Here is a 19,257-nt window from a genome sequence, read left to right on the forward strand (position 1 = left end):
TAAAATTGAATGAATTACACTCATATTTTGACTAAAGCTTGGCTGGCTATTAAGCCATGCCTGACCATTTGATTGGAGCTTTAGACTAACATGGCAAGATTTCTGGAATTCATATTAAAAATTTTGGAATCCTTATTTTTCTTTTTCAAATGATTTTCGAAAAAATTAAAAGAAAATACAAAAAAATCATAAAATCATAAAAATCAAAAATATTTTTATGTTTCTTGTTTGAGTCTTGAGTCATGTTATAAGTTTGGTGTCAATTGCATGTGCATCTTGCATTTTTTTCGAAAATTCATGCATTCATAGTGTTCTTCATGATCTTTAAGTTGTTCTTGGTAAGTCTTCTTGTTTGATCTTTGCATTTGCATGTTTTGTGTCTTTTCTTGTTTTTCATATGCATTCCTGAATTCTTTATGTCTAATCATTAAAGAATTCTAAGTTTGGTGTCTTGCATGTTTTCTTTGCATTAAAAATTTTTCAAAAATGTGTTCTTGATGTTCATCATGATCTTCATAGTGTTCTTGGTGTTCATCTTGACATTCAAAGCATTCTTGCATGCATCACATGTTTTGATCTAAAATTCTCATGCATTGCATCATTTTCATGTTTCTCTCTCTCATAAAAAAAATTCAAAAATCAAAAAATATCTTTCCCTTTTTCTCTCATCAAATTCGAAAATTTGGATTGACTTTTTCAAAATTTTTTAAAATCAAGTTGTTTCTTATGAGTCAAATCAAATTTTCAATTTGAAAATCTTTTCTTTTTCAAAATCTTTTTCATTTTTCTTAGTTATTTTTTAAAATTATAAAAATATTTTTCAAAAATCTTTTTCTTATTTTTATATCAAATTTTTGAAAATAACATCACCAATTAATGTTTTGATTCAAAAATTTCAAGTTTGTTACTTACTTGTTAAGAAAGTTTCAAACTTTAAGTTCTAGAATCATATCTTGTGATTTCTTGTGAATCAAGTCATTAATTGTGATTTTAAAAATCAAATCTTTTTCAAAAACTAATTTCAATCATATCTTTTCAAAAATATCTTCTTATCTTATCTTTTTCAAAAATATGATTTCAAAATATCTTTTCTAACTTCCTAACTCCTTATCTTTTCAAAATTGATTTTCAAAATTTGTTTCAACTAACAAACTAACTTTTTGTTTGTTTCTTATCTTTTTCAAAACTACCTAACTAACTCTCTATCTCTCTAATTTTCAAAAAAATATCTCCCCCTTTTTCAAAAATTCTTTTTTTATTAACTAATTAATTTTAATTTTAATTTTCGAAAAATTTCTAACACTTTTCAAAAACTATTTTCGAAAATCACTAACTCTTTTTCGAAAACTCTCTTTCTCTCTCATCTCTTTCTTTTCTTCTACTCACACAGGGACCTCTATACTGTGGTAAAAAGGATCCCTATTATTATTATTATTATTATTTTTCTGTTTCCTCTTTTTCATATGAGCAGAAGCAAAGACAAGAATATTCTTGTTGAAGCAGATCCAGAACCTGAAAGGACTCTGAATTACAACAAACCAGTAAGAACCTATTTGGAATTTTCAAACAAGAAGAGGAGATGGCAGCCGAAAATAATAATAATGCAAGGAGGATGCTTGGTGACTTTACTGCACCTAATTCCAATATACATGGAAGAAGCATCTCCATCCCTACCATTGGAGCAAACAATTTTGAGCTGAAACCTCAGCTAGTTTCTCTGATGCAACAGAACTGCAAGTTTCATGGACTTCCATCTGAAGATCCTTTTCAGTTCTTAACTGAATTCTTGCAGATATGTGATACTGTTAAGACTATTGGAGTAGATCCTGAAGTCTACAGGCTCATGCTTTTTCCTTTTGCTGTAAGAGACAGAGCTAGAGTATGGTTGGACTCTCAACCTAAGGATAGCCTGAACTCTTGGGATAAGCTGGTCAAGGCTTTCCTAGCCAAGTTCTTTCCTCCTCAAAAGCTGAGCAAGCTTAGAGTGGATGTTCAAACCTTCAGACAGAAAGAAGGTGAATCCCTCTATGAAGCTTGGGAGAGATACAAAGGACTGACCAAAAAGTGTCCTTCTGACATGCTTTCAGAATGGACCATCCTGGAAATATTCTATGATGGTCTGTCTAAGTTATCTAAGATGTTATTGGATACCTCTGCAGGTGGATCCATTCACCTAAAGAAAACACCTGCAGAAGCTCAATAACTCATTGACATGGTTGCAAATAACCAGTTCATTACACTTCTGAAAGGAATCCTGTGAATAATGGGACGCCTATGAAAAAGGGAGTTCTTGAGATTGATACTCTGAATGCCATATTGGCTCAGAACAAAATATTGACTCAGCAAGTCAATATGATTTCTCAGAGTCTGAATGGAATGCAAGCTGCATCCAACAGTACTCAAGAGGCATCTTCTGAAGGAGAAGCTTATGATCCTGAGAACCTTGCAATAGCAGAGGTGAATTACTTAGGTGAACCTTATGGAAACACCTATAACCCATCATGGAGAAATCATCCAAATCTCTCATGGAAGGATCAAAAGCCTCAACAAGGCTTTAATAATGGTGGAAGAAACAGGTTTAACAATAATAAACCTTTTCCATCATCCACTCAGCAACAGACAGAGAACTCTGAACAAAATACTTCTAATTTAGCAAACTTAGTCTCTGATCTATCTAAGGCCACTGTAAGTTTCATGAATGAAACAAGGTCTTCCATTAGAAATTTGGAAGCACAAGTGGGCCAGCTGAGTAAAAGGATCACTGAAATCCCTCCTAGTACTCTCCCCAGTAATATAGAAGAGAATCCAAAAGGAGAGTGCAAGGCCATTGACATAAGCACCATGGCCGAACCTGTGAGGAGAGGAGAGGACGTGAATCCCAAGGAGGAAGACCTCCTGGGACGTCCAGTGATCAATAAGGAGCTTCCCTCTGAGGAACCAAAGGACTCTGAGGCTCATCTAGAGACTATAGAGATTCCATTGAACCTCCTTATGCCCTTCATGAGCTCTGATGAGTATTCCTCTTCTGAAGAGAATGAGGATGTTACTGAAGAGCAAACTGCCAAGTATCTTGGTGCAATCATGAAGCTGAATGCCAAATTATTTGGCATTGATACTTGGGAAGATGAACCTCCCTTGTTCATCAATGAACTAAGTGATCTGGATCAACTGACATTGCCTCAGAAGAGACAGGATCCTGGAAAGTTCATAATACCTTATACTATAGGCACCATGATCTTTAAGGCTCTGTGTGACCTTGGTTCAGGGATAAACCTCATGCCCCTCTCTGTAATAGAGAAACTGGGAATCTATGGGGTGCAAGCTGCTAAAATCTCATTAGAGATAGCAGATAATTCCAGAAAACAGGCTTATGGACAAGTAGAGGACGTGTTAGTAAAGGTTGAAGGCCTTTACATCCCTGCTGATTTCATAGTCCTGGATACTAGAAAGGAAGAGGATGAATCCATCATCCTAGGAAGACCTTTCCTAGCCACAGCAAGAGCTGTGATTGATGTGGACAGAGGAGAATTGATCCTTCAATTAAATAAGGACAACCTTGTGTTTACAACTAAAGGATCTCCCTCTGCATCCTTGGAGAGGAAGCAGAAAAAGCTTCTCTCAAAGCAGAGTCAACCAAAGCCCCCACAGTCAAACTCTAAGTTTGGTGTTGGGAGGCCACAACCAAACTCTAAGTTTGGTGTCAAACCCCCATATCCAAACTCTAAGTTTGGTGTTGGGAGGTCTCAACAAAGCTCTGCACATCTGTGAGGCTCCTTGAGAGCCCACTGTCAAGCTATTGACATTAAAGAAGCGCTTGTTGGGAGGCAACCCAATTTTTATCTAACTATATTTTTCTTGGTTATATGTCTTTATAGGTTCATGATCATGTGGAGTCACAAAATAAATATAAAAATTGAAAACGGAATCAAAAACAGCAGAAGAAAAATCACACCCTGGAGGAAGCATCTGCCTGGCGTTCAACGCCAGAACAGAGCATGGTTCTGGTGCTGAACGCCCAAAATGGGCAGCATCCTGGCGCTGAACGCCCAGAAATGGCAAAAAATGGGCGTTGAACGCCCAAAATGGGCACCAACCTGGCGCTGAACGCCCAGAGTTGTGTGCAAGGGCATTTTACATGTCTCATTTGGTGCAAGGTTGTAAATCCTTGAACACCTCAGGATCTGTGGACCCCACAGGATCATCTCAGGATCTGTGGAACCCATAGGATCATCTCAGGATCTGTGGACCCCGCAGGATCCCCACCTACCTCCACTCACTCTCTTCTCTCTTCTCAATCATCCTCTATTCCCAATAAACACTCTTCCCTATTAACCCTTTACCACTCACATCCATACACCCACTTACCTCCAAATTCAACATCTCTTTCCCACCCAATCCCACCCATATGGCCGAATACACACCTCCCTCCATCTCCTCCATATCTTCTTCTTCTTCTTCTTCTTCTATTCCTTCTTCTTTTGCTCGAGGGCGAGCAACATTCTAAGTTTGGTGTGGTAAAAGCATAGCTTTTTTGTTTTTTCCATAACCATTGATGGCACCTAAGGCCAGAGAAACCTCTAGAAAGAGGAAAGGGAAGACAAAAGCTTCCATCAAGGGTCTATAGCTCAGTGGTAGAACATTTGACTGCAAATCAAGAGATCCCTGAGATACCTCAGGGGATACACTTTCTTCCACACAATTATTGGAAGCAACTAAGGGTGGAACATCAAGAGCACTCCATCATCCTTCATGAAATAAGAGAAGATCAAAAAGCAATGAGGGAGGAGCAACAAAGACAAGGAAGAGACTTAGAAGAGCTCAAGGACGTCATTGGTTCCTCAAGAAGGAAACACCACCATCACTAAGGTGGACTCATTCCTTGTTCTTACTTTCTCTGTTTTTCGTTTTCTATGTTATGTGCTTATCTATGTTTGTGTCTTCATTACATGATCATTAGTAGTTAGTAACTTTGTCTTAAAGTTATGAATGTCCTATGAATCCATCACCTCTCTTAAATGAAAAATGTTTTAATTCAAAAGAACAAGAAGTACATGAGTTTCGAATTTATCCTTGAACTTAGTTTAACTATATTAATGTGGTGACAATGCTTCTTGTTTTCTGAATGTATGTTTGAACAGTGCATATGTCTTTTGAAGTTGTTGTTTAAGAATGTTAAATATGTTGGCTCTTGAAAGAATGATGACTAGGAGACATGTTATTTGGTAATCTGAAAAATCATAAAAATGATTCTTGAAGCAAGAAAAAGCAGCAAAGAACAAAGCTTGCAGAAAAAAAAAAGGGGTGAAAAAAAAATAGAAAGAAAAAGCCAAAAGCTCTTAAAACCAAGAGGCAAGAGCAAAAAGCCAATAACCCTTAAAACCAAAAGGCAAAGGCAAATAAAAAGGATCCCAAGGCTTTGAGCATCAGTGGATAGGAGGGCCTAAAGGAATAAAATCCTGGTCTAAGCGGCTAAACCAAGCTGTCCCTAACCATGTGCTTGTGGCGTGAAGGTGTCAAGTGAAAACTTGAGACTGAGCGGTTAAAGTCAAGGTCCAAAGCAAAAAAAAAAAAAAGAAAAAGAGAAGAGTGTGCTTAAGAACCCTGGACACCTCTAATTGGGGACTTTAGCAAAGCTGAGTCACAATCTGAAAAGGTTCACCCAATTATGTGTCTGTGGCATTTATGTATCCGGTGGTAATACTGGAAAACAAAGTGCTTAAGGCCACGGCCAAGACTCATAAAGAAGCTGTGTTCAAGAATCATCATACTGAACTAGGAGAATCAATAACACTATCTGAACTCTGAGTTCCTATAGATGCCAATCATTCTGAGCCTCAATGGATAAAGTGAGATGCCAAAACTATTCAAGAGGCAAAAAGCTATAAGTCCCGCTCATTTAATTGGAGCTATGTTTCATTGATAGTTTGGAATTTATAGTATATTCTCTTCTTTTTATCCTATTTGATTTTCAGTTGCTTGGGGACAAGCAACAATTTAAGTTTGGTGTTGTGATGAGCGGATAATTTATACGCTTTTTGGCATTATTTTTAGTATGTTTTTAGTATGATCTAGTTACTTTTAGGGATGTTTTCATTACTTTTTATGTTAAATTCACATTTCTGGACTTTACTATGATTTTGTGTGTTTTTCTGTGATTTCAGGTATTTTCTGGCTGAAATTGAGGGACTTGAGCAGAAATCAGATTCAGAGGTTGAAGAAGGACTGCTGATGCTGTTGGATTCTGACCTCTCTGCACTCAAAATGGATTTTCTGGAGCTACAGAACTCAAAATGGCGTGCTTTCAATTGCGTTGGAAAGTAGACATCCAGGGATTTCCAGCAATATATAATAGTCCATACTTTGCCCAAGTTTAGATGACGCAAACTGGCGTTCAACGCCAGCTCTCTGCCCAATTCTGGAGTTCAACGCCAGAAAGGGATCAAAAACCAGAGTTGAACGCCAGAAATGGATCAAAACCTGGCGTTCAACTCCACAAATGGCCTCTGCACGTGGAAAGTTAAAGCTCAGCTCAAGCACACACCAAGTGGGCCCCGGAAGTGGATTTATGCATCAATTACTTACTTCTGTAAACCCTAGTGACTAGTTTATTATAAATAGGACTTTTTACTATTGTATTAGACATCTTTGGATGCCTGGTTCTTAGATCATAGGGGCTGGCCATCTATCACTTATGTATTTTCAACGGTAGAGTTTCTACACTCCATAGATTAAGGTGTCGAGCTCTGCTGTTCCTCAAAGATTATTGCAAAGTACTACTGTTTTCTATTCAATTCATCTTATTTCGCTTCTAAGATATTCATTCGCACTTCAACCTGAATGTGATGAACGTGACAATCATCATCATTCCCTATGAGCGCGTGCCTGACAACCATTTCCATTCTACATTAGAATTGAATGAGTATCTCTTAGATCTCTTAATCGGAATCTTCGTGGTGTAAGCTAGAATGATAGCGGCATTCAAGAGAATCCAGAAGGTCTAAACCTTGTCTGTGGTATTCCGAGTAGGATTCAATGACTGAATGACTGTGACGAGCTCCAAACTCGTGATTGCTGGGCGTAGTGACAGACGCAAAAGGATAGTAAATCCTATTCCAGCATGATCGAGAACCGACAGATGAATAGCCGTGCCGTGACAGGGTGCGTTGACCATTTTCACTGAGAGGATAAGATGAAACCATTGACAAGGGTGATGCCTCCAGACGATTAGTCGTGCCGTGACAGGGCATTTGGATCATTTTCCCGAGAGAAGACCGAAAGTAGCCATTGACAATGGTGATGTATCACATAAAGCCAGCCATGGAAAGGAGTAAGACTGATTGGATGAAGATAGCAGGAAAGCAGAGGTTCAGAGGAACGAAAGCATCTCTATTCGCTTATCTGAAATTCTCACCAGTGATTTACATAAGTATTTCTATCCCTATTTTATTAATTAAATTCGAAAACCTCATTACTATTTTATATCTGCCTGACTGAGATTTACAAGGTGACCATAGCTTGCTTCATACCAACAATCTCCATGGGATTCGACCCTTACTCACGTAAGGTATTACTTGGACGACCCAGTACACTTGCTGGTTAGTTATGCGAAGTTGTGAAGATATGTTTAGACCATGGTCCTGTGCATCCGTTTTTGGTGCCATTGCCGGGGAATCAATTTCGAACAACAATTCACAACCTGAGTAGCAATTTCGCATACCAGAAACATACAAAATTGGAAGGAAAACACAAAAATGGAGTTTTGAAGAAAAGGGCAGTGACGCGAATGCATGGACGAAGCGGCCGCGTGCCCAGCGCGAAAAGGCAACGACGCGAACGCGTGATTAACACGGACGCGTGCCATAAGCAGAACGCAAATGACGCGTACGCGTGGCCGAAGCGAACGCGTGATAAAAAAAAATCCCAGATGACGCGACCGGGTGACCTACGCGGACGCGTGACAGACGCCACACACCAGAAACTGCAGAAAATGCCCCCGGCGATTTCTGAATCCCTTTTGGCCCAGATCCAAGTCCAAAAAACACATATTAGATGTTATAAAGTGGGGGAATGCATCCATTCATGGAGGAAGCTTTTCATTATTCACTTTTAATAATTTAGATGTAGTTTTTAGAGAGAGAGGTTCTCTCCTCTCTCTTAGGAATTAGGATTAGGATTCCTCTTAAAGGAATTAGGATTTCTTATTATTTCAACTTCTTCTCAGGTTCAATGTCCTTTTTATTTATTTTACCAATTTAGCTTATGAACTCTTTATGTTTGGATTAATTTCCTTTTATTAAATGCAATTGAGGTATTTCAGATTTATGATTCTTATTTAGCCTTTTTATATTCTTGGCTTTAATTGATTAACTGGAGGCTCTTGAGTTATCAAACTTATCGTGATTGATTGTTATATTTGCTAATTGAATTGAATTCCACTAACTCTAGTCTTTCCTTAGGAGTTGGCTAGGACTTGGGGATCTAACTAATTAGTCCACTTGACTTTCCTTTGCTTTCGTAAAGGTTAACTAAGTGGGATTAAACTCAATTCTCATAAGGATAACTAGGATAGAACCTCCGAGTTTTCATACCTTGCCAAGAGTTTTATTAGATATTAATTTATTAATTCCTGCAATTTACTTTCCTTGTTCAAACCTTTCAAAACCCAAAAACACTATTTTTCATAACTAATAATAAGAACACCTCCCTGCAATTCCTTGAGAAGACGACCCGAGATTTGGATACTTCGGTTTATAAATTTTATTGGGTTTGTTACTTGTGACAACCAAAATTTTTGTAAGAAAGGATGATTGCTTGGTTTAGAAACTATACTTGCAACGGGAATTTATTCTGAATTCTAAATCGTCAATCATTCGTTCTTCAGCGAGCTTCTTTCATGTCCTCTTCTTGACAAAGTTCTTCATGTTCAACCACTTCTTTACCAACTTCTTCTAGCTTTTCTCCGCTCTTCACGTCACCACTTAGAGGTAATGTGGAACTTACCTCAACATCTACCTCAATTTCAATAGGAGAAGATCCCTCAAATACCAAAGGATTATCTGTTGGTATGGGATCATCTTCAAGAGGATGATTTGTTATTTGCTTACCTTCTTCCAATTCTCCATCATTCTTTATATGCCTAGGAGTTTGTGCATTATCCTCCTCAACATCATCTTCAAGTTCTATGGAAGAAAGTTCAACAACTTCCACAAAATCATCAACAACACCACTTAGTATGGAAGTGTTCCCAAACATGAAATCCACCTCTTGTTCAACTTTGCCTAGCTCTTCAACCACTTCTTCTTCATTAGTAATCTCTTCACTCTCCACTTGTTGCAAGACATACCCCATCTCCTTGTCCTCATGTTGAGATTCTAAAATCTCCTTCATGCTCCTTTCTTCGATTCATTTCTCGCATTCATCCGTGGAGATGCTGTGCTTGTTGCATGAGTCCCATGATTCCAAGGTAGCAGTAATTTTAGCAAACTGAGCCATGATTTTTTCAAATATGAGAGGTAATTCATCTTGTGGTTGAGAGTTCTCATACATTGAAGGTGGCTCATCTTGGTAATGACATGGAGGTGGTGGTTCTTGAGGGTATTAGGGGTTGAATTGGGGTGGTTCTTTATATGGTTCATATGGTTCACAAGGTGGTTGGTATGGTGGATATGGGTTGGGGTCATATGGAGGTTGTCGGTGGTATGAGGCTTGTGAGTATGACAGTTCAAAATTATGTTGAGGAGGTGGTTCATAGGCATATGGTGGCAGTTGTTGACAATCACAATAAGGTTCACCACATCCATTAGATTGATATGCATTAGGATTTGGATTATACCTATAGGAAACCAGAGGTTGTTGTTGCCAAGAAGAGTGATCAATTCCTTGATGCTTCTCCCATCTTTAATTGTTCCATCCTTGATGCATGTCGTCATTATAGTTCCCATTTCCTATAACATAATTTGAGCCAAACTCATAGCCAAAGGGGTGAGAATTCATAACAGCAAATAAAAACAAAAGCTAACAAAAATAAGCAACAAAGTCCTAAAGCTAACAAAAACTAACAAATAAACAAAAGACAAACGTATTCACAATATTCACAATAGCCAATAATATAACACCATTGCAATTCCCCGGTAACGGCGCCATTTTGATGATGAGAGATTGAGTGTCGGTCTAGAATTTCTCTCATAGAAATAAGAACTTCGTTGTAAGCATAGCTCCAAACCAACAAACAATTCTCACATAAAAAATTTTGGTTGTCACAAGTACAAATCCCAATAAAAGTTAACCGAAGTATTTAAACCTTGGGTCGTCTCACAAGGAATTGCAATGAAGTGTTTAATTATTGGCTATGAAGATGCAGGGGGATTTGATTTAAAAATTGGCAAGAGAAGTAAATAACAAGAAAGTAAATGACAAGAACTAATAAAGAAATGGGAAAGAACTCTTCGCTAGACATAGGTAATTGAGATCACCATCCTTGTCTACAAACCAAATATTGATAATTATGAGGAACCAAGCTCATTAAGTTTACTTCTGTACTTGAAGTATATCAAATACCTTGATCAACATCAATCCATAAGCCCTAACCTAGCTACCAATTAACTTAGTAGTAGGTTAGTATCAATGGTTATCAAATTGACCACCAAGGGTTCTCAAATCACCAATTCAATGAGACCCAATGACTCAAGGTCACTCAATTTCCTTAGCCTAGGCCAAGAGTCAAGAAAACTACTAAAAAACTAGAGAAAACATTTTATCAAACACCTAGTATGCAAGAAAGTAAACATCATAAAATATAAGAATTAAAGGAAACCCATAACCAACATAAGCAAGAAATCAACAATAACAATCAAGATCAACATAAAAGAAACATGGAAACATAAAATTGCATTAAAAGGAAATCAAGATCCAACAATGGTTCATCAACACAAAAGAGAGCAAAATAAGAAATTAACAAGAGAAACTAAGAAGATTAAGATAATAGAACACTAAAATATAATGAGAATTAAAATCAAAACAAGAATTGAAAGAGAAATTTGAGAGTGATTAACCTAACATTACCCTAATTTCTATCCTAAATCTAGAGAGAGGAGAGAGCCTCTCTCTCTCTAGAATTCTATCCTAAAATATCATGAAAACGAAACTATAACTACTTGGTTCATTCCCCCTTCAATCCTTGAGTTCAATAGCATCAGAAATGAGTTGGATTGGGCTCAAAATGCTTCAGAAATCGCTGGCCACGAGTTGCCTTTAGTGAGTCACATGCAACTTTCCACGCGTATGCGTGCATCACGCATACGCATCCCTAAACGTCGGGAAACTATGACAAAATTAACATCATTTTGAAGCCCCGAATGTTAGCTTTCCAACACAACTGAAACCGCCTCATTTGGACCTCTGTAGCTCAAGTTATGATCGATTGAGTAGGAAGAGGTCAGGCTTGACAACTTTGCAATTCCTTCATTTCTTCATGAGTTCTCCCACTTTGCATGCCTTTTCTTCATTCCTTCAATTCAATGTTTGCCTTCTAAAGCTGAAATCACTTAACAAACATATCAAGGTATCGAATGGAATTAAAGTGAGTTAAATTTAGCTATTTTAAGACCTAAAAAGCATGTTTTCACACTTAAGCACAAATTTAGGGAGAATTACAAAATCATGCTATTTCATTGAATAACTGTGAGAAAAGTTGATAAAATCCCCCAAATTCAGCATAAGATAAACCACAAAATTGGGGTTTATCAGTAATCCTACCAATACTTTGATCTATGAATTTGTGTGGTAGAATCAGTAATCGATCTTCATCTCTTCCCATGAGCACTTAAATCAAGGAATTGGGCAATTGTTCATGCTTAGAGAGATTAGATTGCCAAGGAATTGGGATCTAATCACCTAAGATTTCTAAGGAGATCAATGAATGCATTGATTGAGGAAGAGATGAAAATGAACTTGATCCGGAGAATTATCACATCTCCTGATCCCAATGAACCCCCTACTCTGATCTTACCCATTCTGTTTATATTCTACTTTTTTAATTTCATGCTAAATCCCCATTCTTTTTTAATTTCTTGCAATTTAAGCTTCTGCACTTTAATTTCTTGCACTTTAAGATTCTGTCATTTAATTTTTTACAATTTAATTTCTGTTGGTTAATTCCTTGCAATTTAAGTTTCCCGCCAAATTTACTTTCTGCAATCCCTATTTCAATTCTGATTTTGCTCAAGTAGAACAATTCTCCGATTAATATTGATCAACCAACCAATCCCTGTGGGATTCGATCTCACTCTACAGTGAATTTTTACTTGACGCCAAACCGGTGCACTTGCCGATAGAAAATTGTTGAAAGACAGTTTTTGAGTGAATCAAGTTTATGGCGTCGTTGCCGGGGATTGGTTTTGTATTGACAATGATTAAATTCGAGGATAACTAGATTGAACGCTTTTCTTTTCTTTTGTAATTAGTTTTTGTTTTAGTTTGTTACAGCTATTTTCTGCTATTTGAGTTATTTTTCTTTTTTTCATTTACTTTTTAGCACACTAACCACTAGCTGTTTGTGATATTGCCTCACTAAGAATCTCTCATTTATGACAATGGAGATTCCAATGTCTTTTGGTGACTATTGTTTGAGATAGAGCCTTTTGCGAGAAAGAAAGGAGCGTCCATCATATTCTGGTCAATCGAATTTCCTGGGAAGCCTCCCACCACCACAGAATGATTCATGTTATTATGCTCATGGTGGATGGGAGCATCAAGAAGCTGAAACGGGGTACTTTCCAGAGTCACAAAATGGTCCATATTTTGGTGAAATTGATCACTATTCAAGTTGTGGCTGGGAAGATCAAAATCAAAGAGATCTCACTCATTCATGCCCCATTCATCAAGAGTCATCACCTCTTAATCATCCAATCTCATATCCTAGTTTTACATGTCCAAATTCTTCATCATTTGAGTATGCCTCAGCACAAAATTCCTTTCCGAACCCATACAATTCATTCCACCACTCACAAAATTCATTCCACTACACATAAAATTATTTTCACAGTCCACAAAACTCATTTCATTATCCACAAGAGCCATACCACTTTCAGAGCACACAACCACAAAACAACCAACTCCATTCACAAGCCAATCACCAACCATCACAATCTCCTGTAGATAGACTTGCTAGGATGGAACCCATGCTTGAAAAACTCGAAAGAAAGAGGAAAGAAGATCAACTTGCTAGGATAGAACTCCTCCTTGAAAAAATGATAAAGATAAACGAAGAGGAGAAAATAGCAAAAAGGGAGCATGAAAAAAAGATGAGACAATTAGCACAACCCTTTGTTGGAGAAGTAACTGATCTATTTCCTTGGCTAGGGAAAGAATCTAATGTCATCAGCTCAGGGAGTGAAGGAGAACTTAGCAAGGAGGATGAGGACCAAATGGTGAGTACAAGAGAAGAATCAGAAGAATAAGAAAAAGAGACACCTATACCAAGTGAGATTCCTATGAAGAAGGAGGAGGTTGTGAGAGTATACAAGCCTAAGGCTCCATACCCACAGAGGCTACTAGGGGTGACAAAGGAACATACAAACTCACTCCCAAAAGACTCAATGCAACATCATGTAGAAGAAAGGAAGGAAGCCAACCAAGGGAGTCCACACTCCAATGAAACAAAGAGTTACATAGAAGATGAGTTCATTGAACCACTAATTCAAGAAGCTCTTGGTGAAGAGAAAGCTCCAACTATCCAACAAGATCCAAATACTGAGATTAAAGATGTGAAGGTAGTAGAAACAAGAACAAAAAGGAGGATTGTGACCGAAAAACAAAGAACAATCCAACCGCTGATCCAACAAGCAAATTCACTCAAGATAATCACAAAACAAAGTTTGCTGGAAGGAGTCACTCAAAGCAAGGGGCATTAACTGGTCCCTCTTTCCACATGAGGTCATTCCTCTTAATAAATTGGAAAAAGAGGAAGAAATTCATGAACAAAATGTCAAGCTAATGATAATTAAAGAGCGCTTGTTGGGAGGCAACCCAACCAGAGGTAGTTTTCTTTTCCTTACTATTTCAATAAGAAAGTCTAGTAGGATTCTTTGCATTGCAAGGAGCTAAGTTTGGTGTTGCACACCAAAGAGATTTAAGGGTGAATGTGTAATTCTAAGTTTGGTGTTCCACCACAGATTTTATTAAGAACACATTGCACCCTCAACATAACTAGTTATCAGCTCCAAACAATCAGAGAAACTACTCAGCAGTTATTTGTTTTCTAGTTCCTGGTTTGTTATATAGTTCATAGTTTACTTTCTTAATAAAAGTACTTGATGTTTTATGCATGTATTTACTCTGCTGCAAATAGAAGTAGGCAAGGAACTAAGTTTAGTGTTCATACACCAAATTAAGTTCAAAAATTCACAAGCATACATGCATGCTAACTGTTTTTCAAGTGCTTGGGGAACAACCAACTTCCAATCATTTTACAAGAATTTAATCAATCTCTTAGAATGACTATACACCATCATCCAAGGAGACAAATAAGGATGCAAAAGCTATGGATGATGATGACAATGAAGAAACAAGAAGACACCAAGAGGTTGTATTGTACTTAACTGTCTCTGATTTGTAGTGCTTTAATTGGAAGTATGATTGAATCCTATTCTCATGAACATTCATATTCTGTTTGTTTCTCTTCATTAACGTTTTGGGGCTGCTAGTCTAAGTGCCTACTTCATTGTCATCCTGCTTGAATTGTATGCTGTGTCCTTGAGCTCAATAAAAGAGTTTATGAGAATTTGCTGTGAAAGACAAGAGTGAAATCCAATGTGCAAAATAAAGTCTTAGTGTTGTGGTGGTATTTATTAGCTAAGTTGGTTCATCAATAAGGTACAAGACTAAGATATCTCTTGAATTATGAGTTTGAAGTGCATTCTATGAGATATAAATGAGTTAATAAGATCTAAAAACAAAAAGAGAAATAAAAAAGAGAATGAAAAAGAAAGAAAAGAGCAAATAAAGCTAGGCACCAATAGTTTGAACCTTAAGGCATGTGTCTGTGGTGTTTCTGTGCAAGGATCTGCTTTGATGAGTAAGTTCTTAGGAGTGATTTATCACTTGATAACTTGGGTTAACTAACCCGAGATTGTCAACTGAAAGTCCACTATCAAGAGCAACCTTTTCACAAAATATTTAGCAACCAAAAGAGGTGCTGGAGACCAAGGTCTAAGGAATGAAAAAAAACAAACCATGTGCCTATGGTGTGTATGTGCTGAGGAGAGACTTGGGTAATTAAGTCCTTAAGAGTATTTCAACACCTAGCATCTTGAACCAACTAGTTCGAGAGTGCTGGCTGAAAGCCTATCCTAAAAAGTTGTCTCATCACAGAACACTTAGCTACCGAAAGCAATAAGCTCTAAAGAAGGAAAGAAAACAAAAACAGAGAAGTTAAGGACCAAGAATAAGAGTCTCATAGAAAGGCAATAGAGTGAGAATTCAAGAGCATATGAGAGCCTAGAAACTAGAATGAACATGAACCTAAATTGCCATGCATGAAACTCCATGAACCAAGGATTTAAATTCTCTGAATAAGAACTTGTATCTCTTGTATTTTCATGTTCTATCACTTGCTTGAGGACAAGCAAGATTTAAGTTTGGTGTTGTGATGCCAGGGCATCTTGGCTAGTTTCACAAGCCATTTTTAGTTGGTTTTAGAGTAGTTTCATGCACTTTTTAGGCAATAAGTAAGTATTTAGATAAGAAATTCATGCTTGTCTTGATTCAATCAAACATTGTTAATTTTGTGCATTTTTCATGAGATTTATGCAAAGAATTGTTTAATGCTATGAATGATGCATTATCTTGTGATTAAGGCAATACTTTGATGCATTTTGTTTAGTTGATGATAGCTGGAAAGGAAGCTAAGAAAAGGGAAGGCAAAGAAGCAACAATAAGGCCATGTAAGGAAGCAAAGGGAAGCAATGTTGGAGCCAAAGTTGGTGCTCCAACGTTGCTGGAAACGTTGCTCCACACAGCCTGAAGGGGTCTACTTCAAACAAGAATAACTTGAGCTACAAAACTCCAAATGAGGTGATTCCAAAAGAATTGGAAAGTAGGAAGCCAGAGGTTTCCAAGCATATATGACACTACATGATGGATACTAAAATTGAGGGAGAAAACTGCCCCAAAAAGTGCATAGACGAACATGGTACCAACCTGTAGTAAGGCCAGCGACCTCTGCACCTTCAATGGAGTATAACTCGAGCTGTGGAGCTCCAAATGATGCGCTTCCAACGGCATTAGAAAGTCAAATTTCAGGAATTTTCAACAATATATAATATTATGGGGTGGACAATACCTTTGAGCTTCTGAATCTGGCATTTTTACCAACGTTGGTGTAAACGTTGGTGTGCCAACGTTGCCTCCAACGTTGCACACCAATGTCAGCGACCCTGTCCCCTTCAAAGGAGCATAACTGGAGTTGCAGATGTCAAATTGAGATGATTCTAGTTGGGTTAGAAAGCTGACATTCAGAGCTTTCCAACCATATATAATAGTCTATAGTGGGCATGAAATTGGCAACATTGACAAGAGGACAATGTAACATCCCAAGGCTTGATATGCAACATTCAGTTTTGGAATTTGAGAATTTAGCATCCACGCACACGCGTAGGTGACGTGCACGCGTGGATGTGCCAATGTTAGAGGGAGCATTTGTAGTCCAACGCTAAGGCCAACGTCCATGATAAGTGATGAGTGGATAATTTATACGTTTTTTGGCATTATTTTTAGTATGTTTTTAGTAGAATCTAGTTACTTTTAGGGATGTTTTCATTAGTTTTTATGTTAAATTCACATTTCTGGACTTTACTATGAGTTTGTGTGTTTTTCTGTGATTTCAGGTATTTTCTGGCTGAAATTGAGGGACTTGAGCAAAAATCAGATTTAGAGGTTGAAGAAGGACTGCTGATGCTGTTGGATTCTGACCTCCCTGCACTCCAAGTGGCTTTTCTGGAGCTACAAAACTCAAAATGGTGCGCTTCTAATTGCGTTAGAAAGTAGACATCCAGGGCTTTCCAGAAATATATAATAGTTTATCCTTTGGCCAAGTTTAGATGATGTAAAAGGGCGTTGAATGCTAGTTCTACGCTGCTGTCTGGAGTTAAACGCCAGAAACACGTCACAAACCAGAGTTGAACGCCAGAAATACGTTACAACCTGGCGTTCAACTCTAGAAAGAGCCTCTGCACGTGTAACATTCAAGCTCAGCCCAAGCACACACCAAGTGGGCCCCGGAAGTGGATTTATGCATCAATTACTTACTTCTGTAAACCCTAGTAACTAGTTTAGTATAAATAGGACCTTTTACTATTGTATTTGATATCTTTTGATCATTTTTAGATCTCTAGACCTCCATGGGAGGCTGGCCATTCGGTCATGCCTGGACCTTTCACTTATGTATTTTTAACGGTAGAGTTTCTACACTCTATAGATTAAGGTGTGGAGCTCTGCTATTCCTCATGAATTAATGCAAAGTACTACTGTTTTTCTATTCAATTCAACTTATTCCGCTTCTAAGATATTCATTCGCACTTCAACATGAATGTGATGAACGTGACAATCATCATCATTCCCCCACGAACGTGTGCCTGACAACCAATTCCGTTCCACCTTAGATTGGATGATTATCTCTTGGATCTCTTAATCAGAATCTTCGTCATGTAAGCTAGATTGATGGCGGCATTCATGAGAATCCGGAAAGTCTAAACCTTGTCTGTGGTATTCCGAGTAGGATTCAGGAATTGAATGACTATGACGAACTTCAAACTCGTGAGTGCTGGGCGTAGTGACAGACGCAAAAGGAGGGTGAATCCTATTCCAGTATGATCGAGAACCTCAGATGATTAGCCGTGCTGTCACAGAGAATTTGGACCATTTTCACAAGAGGATAGGATGCAGCCATTGACCACGGTGATGCCTCCAGACGATTAGCCATGCAGTGACAGCGCATCAGACCATTTTCCAGAGAGGATGAAAAGTAGCCATTGACAATGGTGATGTCCTTACATAAAGCCAGCCATGGAAAAGAGTAGGACTGATTGGATGAAGACAGCAGGAAAGCAGAAGTTCAGAGGGACAAAAGCATCTCTAGACCTTTATCTGAAATCCTCACCAATGATATACATAAGTATTTCTATCAATATTTTCTATCTATTTATTATCTATTTTCGAAAACTCCATAATCAATTTTTATCCGCCTGACTGAGATTTACAAGATGACCATAGCTTGCTTCATACCAACAATCTCCGTGGGATCGACCCTTACTCACGTAAGGTTTTATTACTTGGACGACCCAGTGCACTTGCTGGTTAGTTGTATCGAAGTTGTGAATGAAAAACAATTTATTAAGACGTGCGTACAGAGCTTTTGGCGCCGTTGCCTGAGATCACAATTTCGTGCACCAAGTTTTTGGCGCCGTTGCCGGGGATTGTTCGAGTTTGGACAACTGACGGTTCATCCTGTTGCTCAGATTAGGTAACTTTCTTTTCGTTTTCTTTTCAAAAAAAAAATTTTGTTTTCAAAAATCTTTCAAAAATTTCTCCTTTGTTTTCGAAAAAAAAAATTTAAAATAAATGTTTTCAAAAATATATTTTTCTTCATAATTTTTAAGAATGAATTCTAGTGTTTCATGATGATTTGTTGAATCCTGGCTGGCTGTAAGCCATGTCTAATCTTTTGGACTGGGGTTTCAACTTATCATCACAAGAGCTTGTTGATCTTCACACACTTAGTTGCTCTATACATGGAAAGTATAAATATCTTCTAAAGCTTGGCTGGCTATTAAGCCATGTCTAACCCTCAGATTGGAGCTTTAGACTAAAGAGCACAAGATTCCTGGAATTCATATTAAAAATTTTGGGATCCTTATTTTTCTTTTTCAAATTAATTTTCGAAAAATACAAAAAAATTATAAAATCATAAAAATAAAAAATATTTTGTGTTTCTTGTTTGAGTCTTGAGTCAACTTTTAAGTTTGGTGTCAATTGCATATTCATCTTGCATTTTTCGAAAATTGCATTCATGCATTGCATTCATCATGATCTTCAAGTTGTTCTTGATAAACCTTCTTGATTGATCTTCATATTACATTGTTTTGTGTTGTATGGTATTTTTCATATGCATTTTTGCATTCATAGTGTCTAAACATGAAAGATTTCTAAGTTTGGTGTCTTGCATGTTTTCTTTGCATCAAAAATTTTTCAAAAATATGTTCT

The 19,257-nt window shown here is 37.5% G+C and overlaps 1 non-coding gene across 1 annotated transcript; it reads right to left on the reverse strand.

Annotated features, from left to right (window-relative positions):
* Positions 1 to 1,975: 1,975 nt before the first annotated feature.
* LOC112746498 (small nucleolar RNA R71) lies at positions 1,976 to 2,083 on the reverse strand. The gene has a single exon (XR_003174379.1). It is a non-coding gene; the product is annotated as a small nucleolar RNA R71 (small nucleolar RNA).
* Positions 2,084 to 19,257: the final 17,174 nt, after the last annotated feature.

Source organism: Arachis hypogaea, chromosome 14 (genome assembly GCF_003086295.3).
Source record: "Arachis hypogaea cultivar Tifrunner chromosome 14, arahy.Tifrunner.gnm2.J5K5, whole genome shotgun sequence".
NCBI classification, from domain to species: Eukaryota; Viridiplantae; Streptophyta; class Magnoliopsida; order Fabales; family Fabaceae; genus Arachis; species Arachis hypogaea.